The sequence below is a fragment of the Nansenia antarctica genome (genome assembly GCF_963989245.1).
Source record: "Nansenia antarctica genome assembly, chromosome: 5".
NCBI lineage: Eukaryota > Metazoa > Chordata > Actinopteri > Argentiniformes > Microstomatidae > Nansenia > Nansenia antarctica.
The window spans coordinates 57,685,916-57,694,811 of NC_137690.1; positions in this window are offsets into that span (position 1 = coordinate 57,685,916).

Sequence of the window (8,896 nt, forward strand, 5' to 3'; positions counted from 1 at the left end):
GTGTGAAAGTTTGGATTTGTTTCTCAAAAAGAAAAGAAAGATCTTCACTCTATAAACATTGTAAGGAAGGCATAGGAACAACCAGGTCCATAACCTCAAAGAGGTATTTGTTACTGTTAGCAAAGAACATCAGCCAGCGTCAATATTTCACACTGAAAAACTCCCAGGTATTGTCCAGTCAAGCCAGTTATTATATTTTCCAAACTTTACTTCCTTTTGAATCCGTCATTCTTTAAAAATGCACACATCTCTCTCTCTCTTTCTCTCTCTTGAACACACAAACACATGCACACACACACACACACACACACACACACACACACACACATACACACACACACACACACACACACACACACATATACACATACACACACGTGCATACAATAGACAGAAGTCACAACCCTGTCCCATATGAGCTTATGGACGTAGGTCCAACAATAATGTTTATTAAAAAAATAAAATTAAAAAAAACTGTCTAGCCGTAGCAGGAAATCTGTGAGAGCCTGTATGAGGGACACAGCCTCATACACAAAAACACACACACAAACACTCTCTCTCTCTCTCTCTCGATTTCATGCACATTCGTGCGTCACACTCAGGCAGTAGCCCCAAGCTACCAGGATTTATCTGTAATTGATGGGGGCACTAATTGGGTAAGTGCTGTGAATAGAGAGTTCCTAATCCTATGTAGAGATGGAGCACAGTGCTGGGTGGGGGGGAATCAAGGCCTGGGTAGGAAACCACAGCATACTTCTTCTTGTTCTCACTCCACTTCTCCACATCTATCTACCCATTATGTCTCTCTCTCTCTCTCTCTCTCTCTCTCTCTCTCTCTCTCTCTCTCTCTCTCTCTCTCTCTCTCTCTCTCTCTCTCTCTCTCTCTCTCTCTCTCTCTCTCTCTCTCTCTCTCTCTCTCTCTCTCTCTCTCTCTCTCTCTCTCTCTCTCTCTCTCTCTCTCTCTCTCTCGTGTGTCCTATGATACATCCATTGCCAAGAAGCTGGTCTTGGTCTTGGTTGCTTACTTGCCACCTTCATGGGTGGTCCTATTGGAGTTTTCTGCTGTGGTGTTTGTACAGTGTAGAGGGCTTTGTTTTTTTGGCATGTCTCCCTATGCTAGCCAAAGCCTGAGGGCCTGCTGCCTGTTTTTCGCAGGATTCTACATCTGTGAGCTTTCGAGGAGAAAGGGAATGAGAGAGAGCGATGGAGCAAGAAAGTGGGAGACATAGAGAGAGAGAGAGAGGGAGAGAGAAAGAGAAAGAGAAAGAGAGAGAGAGATGCAACGGCCATTAAAAAATAAATAAATAACAAATGTAGTGCCATTTTATATTGTGTGTGAATACATGTCAGCCCACTTCACTTGACATAACTTGTGGTTTGTTGCCATAGCCCTCGCACACATGTTGACGGCCCATGATTTATGCTTCATTTTGACAGCTTGTTTCATGTAATGTACACATACGTATTTCCATCCTCCGGCCCGTCCTCTCTGTTTCAGAGGAATAAGTCATCCTAATGAATTTTGTCTGACCAAACACTGTTTCCCCAAAGGGTGTGTTGTGGATCAAACAGTCTCTCATTCATCAGCGGTTTATGGGTAATTCCCCAGCTCTGAACAAGGTCATATTGTTCATTATTTAGACTCCCAAAAAAGATGAAAAGAAAAATTACCCAGTCATTCTACAGCGTAGTTATTAGTCGGAAGTGTATAGCTTATCCAGAATGTTGTAGCCTATTGATCATTATTCAAGCCATACTGCACATAGATTTTCTTGGTAAGTTTAATCATTTCTGATTGAAACAGTTCATGTGAAGAGGTAGCTTCCCTAGGCTCTGCAGGGGACGGGAACCAAAGGGCAGTGTCTTTACTTCCCCCAGGGCTGGAGGACAGTGGTTAACGTGACGCGTGTGGAAGCAGCTGTTTGGGGAGGGGGTTCCTGTGAGCACAGAGGTCAAGAAACATTCACACAGCTACTCAGGATACCAGGTGGAATAGGGCACCAGGTGTGTGTGTGTGTGTGTGTGTGTGTGTGTGTGTGTGTGTGTGTGTGTGTGTGTGTGTGTGTGTGTGTGTGCGCGCGTGCGTGCGTGCGTGCATGTGCGCCTGCATGCTTGTATGTATTTTGTCTTTGTGTATATAGGTAGTAATGCTTGGAGGGACGGAGAGAAAGGAGGTTGAATGTGTTGTTACTGAGGTCCTAGCAGAACCAAACAAACACAGAGAGAGTTTTTTGGGGTCAAGCTGTGGTCAAGTGGATAAATTGCCCTGCAGTAATGGGCTAAACCCCTCAACGGTAGACCTGGGAAGCCCGGTTTACCCTCTCGGTGTGTTTGTAGAGTGAACAGAGAGCCTGACCAATGTGTGTAAGGTCAGTTTCATGGAATCTTTAGGGTCAACGGTTTGGGGAGATATTATGTGGCTTGTTCAGAGGTCACCATTTTGTTTGTCTGAATGGTCTTAACTCTTCTGCTGAAAGCCCTATTGGACTAATTTCTGCCTGAAGACCACACCCAAACTAAACTGCTTATATAACATTAGCAATTTGATGATCAGCAGATGATCATAAAATGTATTTATTTCATTTTCAAAGTGATTTTCATAAAATGATCATAAAATGTATTTATTTCATTTTCAACGTACTTTTCTACAGAACATTGACAAGTCTACTATTGGTCACAAAAGCTGGAGATACTTGTCAATAACATATGTGCAAAACAATTGTAACAGAAAACAGAAGAGAAATTATAAGGTTTTTTGTGAGTTCCATTGAAACCTCTGCAGGTGTCCCGAAATCTCTCCAAAGTGTCCAAATGCTTTACTTTCTTTTAGAACCATATCAATGTGCAAATAACTTTATAAAATCAATAAACCCTATAAATCCACCCAATTGCAGAAAATTCGGGTAAAAAACACAGAAATCAACTCCAGTATACAGTATACAGGGTACAGGTGTTCACTTTCAAACCTCCTGATGGGAAAATCACACCCCATTGAGCCAGATATTATTCGATTGGTAATCTCCTTGGTTACAAGCGTGTCTGGGTTCAGCAGCCTGCAGCTACAGTGTCTTGCTTCAACACAAAGAGAATTGGAAACTTGTGTCCGTTGTGGTGCACTTTGGATGGAGTGACTCGTTGCACGTTCAAACACAGACACCTGTACGGTGTTCGTTGTTTGAAGAAATTAAACGCAAAATCAACATCTCTACACGGGCTATAGATTCATTTGACTTTCACAGAAAACAACACTGACTGACTACTTGTGAAGAAACTTCCAAATCGATGCAGGGGTGCATCACATATTCACCTAGCAACAAACAGTGATGTGACTGTAGGTGATAAAATACTGTTGGAGCTATGTCACAGTGTTGAACCCCAACCACTGCCTCCTTGTGCTAAATAAATTCAAATCACAACTATTAGATTTCACCTAGAGTATATGCACTAATGCAAATGAACGAACCTTGGTGAAACGTGTATCGTTGTGGAGGGACTTTGAATACCATATGGCCATATGGGGCTTTTTACCTGATTGAAACTCATGCTAAATGTTGTATTCCATCTGGCCAAATAAGACTGTTTAGGACCACCATTTTGTTGTCCATGTTTTGCTACTATGATGCAGTCTTCTCCCTGGGACAGATAGTTTGTTTATAGCCCACAAGCAGCGAATTGAAGGCTAAACCCGACGCAGGTCAGAAAGAACACGCCTCTACTTCAGCTAGGGCCTGCATCTGTGTTGGTGTGTGTGTGTGTGTGTGTCTGTGTGTGTGTGTGTGTGTGTGTGTGTGTGTGTGTTTATATGTACAGTACGTGTTGTTGTGTTGTCCCACTAACTGGTATGCCTCACTCAAGCCCTTGTTTGGGATAAGATCATGATTAGCATGTGGACTCAAGTCAATGGATCTGTAACAAAAGCCAAAGGTAATGCCTGTGCTTTAGTCCACTGGCACACGGATCCAGTAGCAGATGCAGTACCGGTCAGTAGTGCGCCTGCTTTACTTCTATTTACATGTACCTTGTATGAACAATCTATTCCTGAAGATCCAATTAAAGTCGTCACATGTCGCTGTGTGAGACATGGTGGGACTACTGCACTCTGGACATAATTACAGGGGAATAAATAATCCCCACATTCTTTCATCCACCATCTCAGCTGATTAGAACATCCATTGGTACGCAAGGCTTTCCACAGTACACACACACACACACACACACACACACACACACACACACACACACACACTCACACACACACACACACTCACACACACACACACACACACACACACACACACACACACACTCACACACACACACACACACACACACACACACACACACACACACACACATACTCCTGACATCTGATTCCTCACTGTTGATTAATGAACCGCTGAGCCTTTCAGCGGAGACCACCCATGGTCAAAATAACCTGCCATAAATACAGGAGCAGTAAAATACCATTCAGTCGCCACTCTCCTATTTACACACACTGCAGCATCTTGCATAGTAGTGTGTGTACCGGTATGTGTGTGTGTGTGTGTGTGTGTGTGTGTGTGTGTGTGTGTCTGAGTGTGTGAATAGAGTAGAGTCTACTGTAACAACAGTCTTTGAAATGTGTGCCTCTCCAGTCCCACCATCCCACCATCCTTTCTATGTGGTGTCCCTCCCTTTTCCAGTCTTTTTTGTCTACTTTGTGTCGGCCAGACGGACGTGAGGTTTTTACCATCCCTGTCCTCTAATCTCTACAGAGGGCTTTTTCCCAGGGTGAAAACACTGCCATCCTTCTTCTCTTCTCCATCCCCATCCCCCTTTTATCAGTGTCAAATAATGACCCTGGGGAAACCGAACTCAGGTACAATATGGGTTAGGTGAGCCAGGGGGAGCCTCGCCAAAACATCACCCCCCCGCCCTCCCCTTACCATTCCCCCTCCTCCTCACCCTTTCACCCCTCTCTCCCCAACCCAGTGCCAGTCGGAGACCCTGGTAGGACCAGCAAAAAGGAATTTCCTCATTGAAATTTAGATCAATTTCAGAGGCAGCCTAGAGTTTAAACATTACGTGAAAAGAAATGCCGTGCTTTTTCCTGCATTCTTTCTTTTCTCCTCCATCTCAGTCACTTTTCTCTCCCACGTCCTTTCCTTTCTTCTCTTATCCTTTTCTTTCCTACAAAACTCTCTCCCTTCTCTTCTCTTTTTTTGGCTCCCCTCTCTTCTCGGCTCCCTTTCTCTCTTTCCCCCTCTCTCTTATCCTCTCTTCTCTCTCTGTCCCTCTCTCTGTCTCACCCTTCCCTCTCCCTCTCTCTCTCCTCCAGCCCTCTGTACCCACTGAGCAGTGAATGCCATGCATTCCAGTGTAAGGTTATAGCAGACAAAGGTGGACCAGATCACCTGAGAGAAAACGGCCCTTTTGAAACAGTGCCAGCCAGAGGGAATAGAGGCTGAGAGAAGAGGGAGTATAAAAGAGAGGAAAAAAGAGAGGGATTGGTTCACATTCTACAGAGGGGAACACCTGTCCCCTACTGTCCTCGCACGACCCTTGAACTTTGACCTCTGCTACTTGATGTCTCATTTAGTTACAAAGTGACATTTGGACATGCAAATGCTGAGATGCTACCAAAAACGACTGTACTTGAGGACTTTTTAAACCAGACAGACCCCGTCACGTATGTGACACGGTCTGGTCAATTGGTCCGCAAGTTGGCATCCGATTAAATGTTCCGACTTTTCTTTCGAAAACTGTAAATACATTTCAGCGTTGTTGAAAATCAATGACACACTCAATAATCAAATAACACAGCCTGTTTTGTGAGCCTGCTAGCAGTGGGGATTACTCACCGAATCCATTGCATTGCAGTATTTTGGCTTGACTAGCGAGTTTGTGTTGTGATTTTCAACAATGTCGACGACAAATATGACACTTATTTCAGGAGAGCGTGAAAATCAGCTGTCTGAAACGTCAAATCCCTCTCTACGCGCTGATTGAGGGAGCTCCCCCGATATCAGTGAGCCATGTTCAAAAACGGATGACATTTACATTTACACACCTTAATTGCAACATATTAAGGAAGATATTAATGTACAGTATCAGTCAAAAGTTTGGACACACTTCCCCATTAAATTGAACTGTACATATATTTTAATTTCCTACAGTTTATCAAGATATCATAATGTATAAAGTAAGTTCTGGCGTTACATAGTAGAATTCTCACACAGCATCCAGATTTGATCATGTGACCTAATGTTGGATGTCAGCCAGTGCCCCTAACTTACCATAAGTTTCCAGATAGCTTCCCAAATGGTTAATTTGTGCAAGCCTTACCATAGCCTTACCCTCATCATGGTGATTTGAAACTTATGTCAACCGTAATGGATTGCACACATAAACAGAAAGACAATAACAGTTATTTGCATGATCAATGCATGATTACATGTGAAACAAGCCAGCACACACCCAGCCTCAGAAGAAGAGACACCTGTATGTCGAAATTCTGTATTTCCAGTATTTCCATAGTATTTCCACTGAGTTTCCTGCAGGTAATAAGGAGTGAAGCAACCCTCAATTTGTAATACGCTCCACATTTGACCGTATGTATAAGCCTATCTGTCCTCAGCCCCTTCCATTCATATTTACCCACAAAAAACACCACAAACAAACTCACCCCACCCCAAACATACACATACAACCAAACAAAATCCCCTACATTAACACACAGTGGAGCCATGGTTTGCAGCCCTGGGTGGAGTAGAGGTGGGGTGTATTGGTGACGTTAGCCTCTTTCAGTGCTTATTTTGGGGATTTGACGCACATCGAAAGTAAAACAGCCAGTGTGATGCATTGGTGTGGCTTTCCAGTTAGTAAACTGTCACTGTTTGTTTTTACGCTTGCTAATGGAATTGAGCAAGGGTGGAAACTGGATTGAAGAAAAAAACGTACAACCAGGTGTTTTTTCACTCTTTCAGGGAATGTTTCACCTTGTAAAAGCAAGTGTGTGGGAGGAGGCTGGTGTACTGTCGTGAGGTGAATGGCTTGGGGATTTCAAGCGGCGTACAGATATGATGTTTGTTTGTGTGATGTATTATGGGTGTGCATGTTAGATTGATATAGAGTTAGGAGTGTGTGTGTTTGTGTGTGTGTATCGAGCTGTGAACAGAAACACCCTGCACCCCTGGAGGGGGATAGCTAGCCTTACCCACATACACACACCTGGGCGTGAATGGCAGTTATACACACACCTGGGCATGAATGGCAGGCCTGACTGAACAGTGCACATGTCCATCATCACACACAGGGCTTCTATTGATGACCTCACTACTGAGCGTGTGGTCACTCCACCCTTTCTATGTTTTAAGAGCTCTGAGAGGCATTGACACAAAGTCAAATATACCATGGCCTTTTACAGACGTGACTCACATTGCTTATTTTTATTAGATTAGTCAATTTAACCTGCCAACAATGGACACATACAATTCTGTTGAGAGTCCATCAGCATATAATGATCAGACATTCTAGCTTATTGCACTCTATACAAGGCCGTCAAACACTTTTGAAATGCATTGTGACATGAAATCCATGTGTCACTGTTTTATATTGAGTGCCATTGCTGTTGCCAATGCCAATGCCAATGTATCAGAGGAGACTGCCAGTGCAGATCAAAAGGGAAAGGGAAGCAAGGATAAAACCCTATTGACATTTGACTTTGGGGCCTAATGATGCTCTTCAAAGAAAAGTCCCAGTGAAAATAGTAGTCATTATCCAAATATGCCCTCGTTGAAAAGCAGTCCTGGTGCAGGGGAAGGGAGAATTCAGAACGACTTTCCTTTTAATCATGGTAAGATTAGCCAGTACAGACATATTTATTAGGGCATACATTGGTCCTTGGTCTATCTCTCTGTATCTATATTGTCATGTATCTTCATCTCTCATGTCATCTCCCTCTTTCTCTCTATCTCTCTCTCTCTCTCTCTCTCTCTCAATGTCTCCAACATTTGCTCCAACTTTCCAAAATGTTCTCATACTTTTTGTATCTGATAGTGTGTCTGACCCAGCCAATGGTTGGGTCCCAGTAAATCTTTCAGGAAGAGGCTAGGCCAGCTTTCGTCTGGCTGGTCCAAATCCAAAACCAGAGCCGGTCAGTCTTCAAGGTCCACTACTACAACACAGAGCTAGAAAACACACGGCCAATAAGACTCTCAATGGTAAGCCTATGCACAATTCACTCTGAATAGCCTGCCTCTGTTCAATTAGCAATTAGACAAGCCTATGATAATCAGCTACAGTTAGTCCCAGTGCAATTAACCTTGATTGGCTAGCATGGCTTGCGTTAGCAGCGATGTGATAAGAAACTGTACCCATTAGCAAAGACCTCTGAATGGTTAGCCTATATGATAGCCAATGCAGCAGTGCAGCAACAGTTGCTCTCTGATTGGCCCCTATAGGATAGGATTAGTTGTGTATGCCTGCTGATCTAAATCTCCCAATCCCTCCAAAAAGGCGAGGCATCTGATCATAACGCTGATACTCTGCCACTTGAGGCCGAGTGGGTGGAATGTCACATTTTATAACGAGACTTGGTAAACAGCTACTACTCAATACAGTGCCCCTCTATGTGTTAAACTTCACATTTCAGCAAAATGCTACCACACACACATGCTGCTCTGAAGGCAGCACATTGTTGTTGTGGGTAGCGGGTGGGTGGTGGGGTCGAGAGGGTTTCGATCACTGATTCCAAATGATTGGTTCCATGGCCAGGCTGGCGAGCAAAGAACATCTCAATTGTTAACTAAACCTGGCTGGACCCTGGCTGGACCCCAATGTGTCACCAATATGGCCAAACCTGGCCGAGTCACCAGAACAGAAGGAGGGAGTGTGGGTTGTATTTAGAAGCACTCTC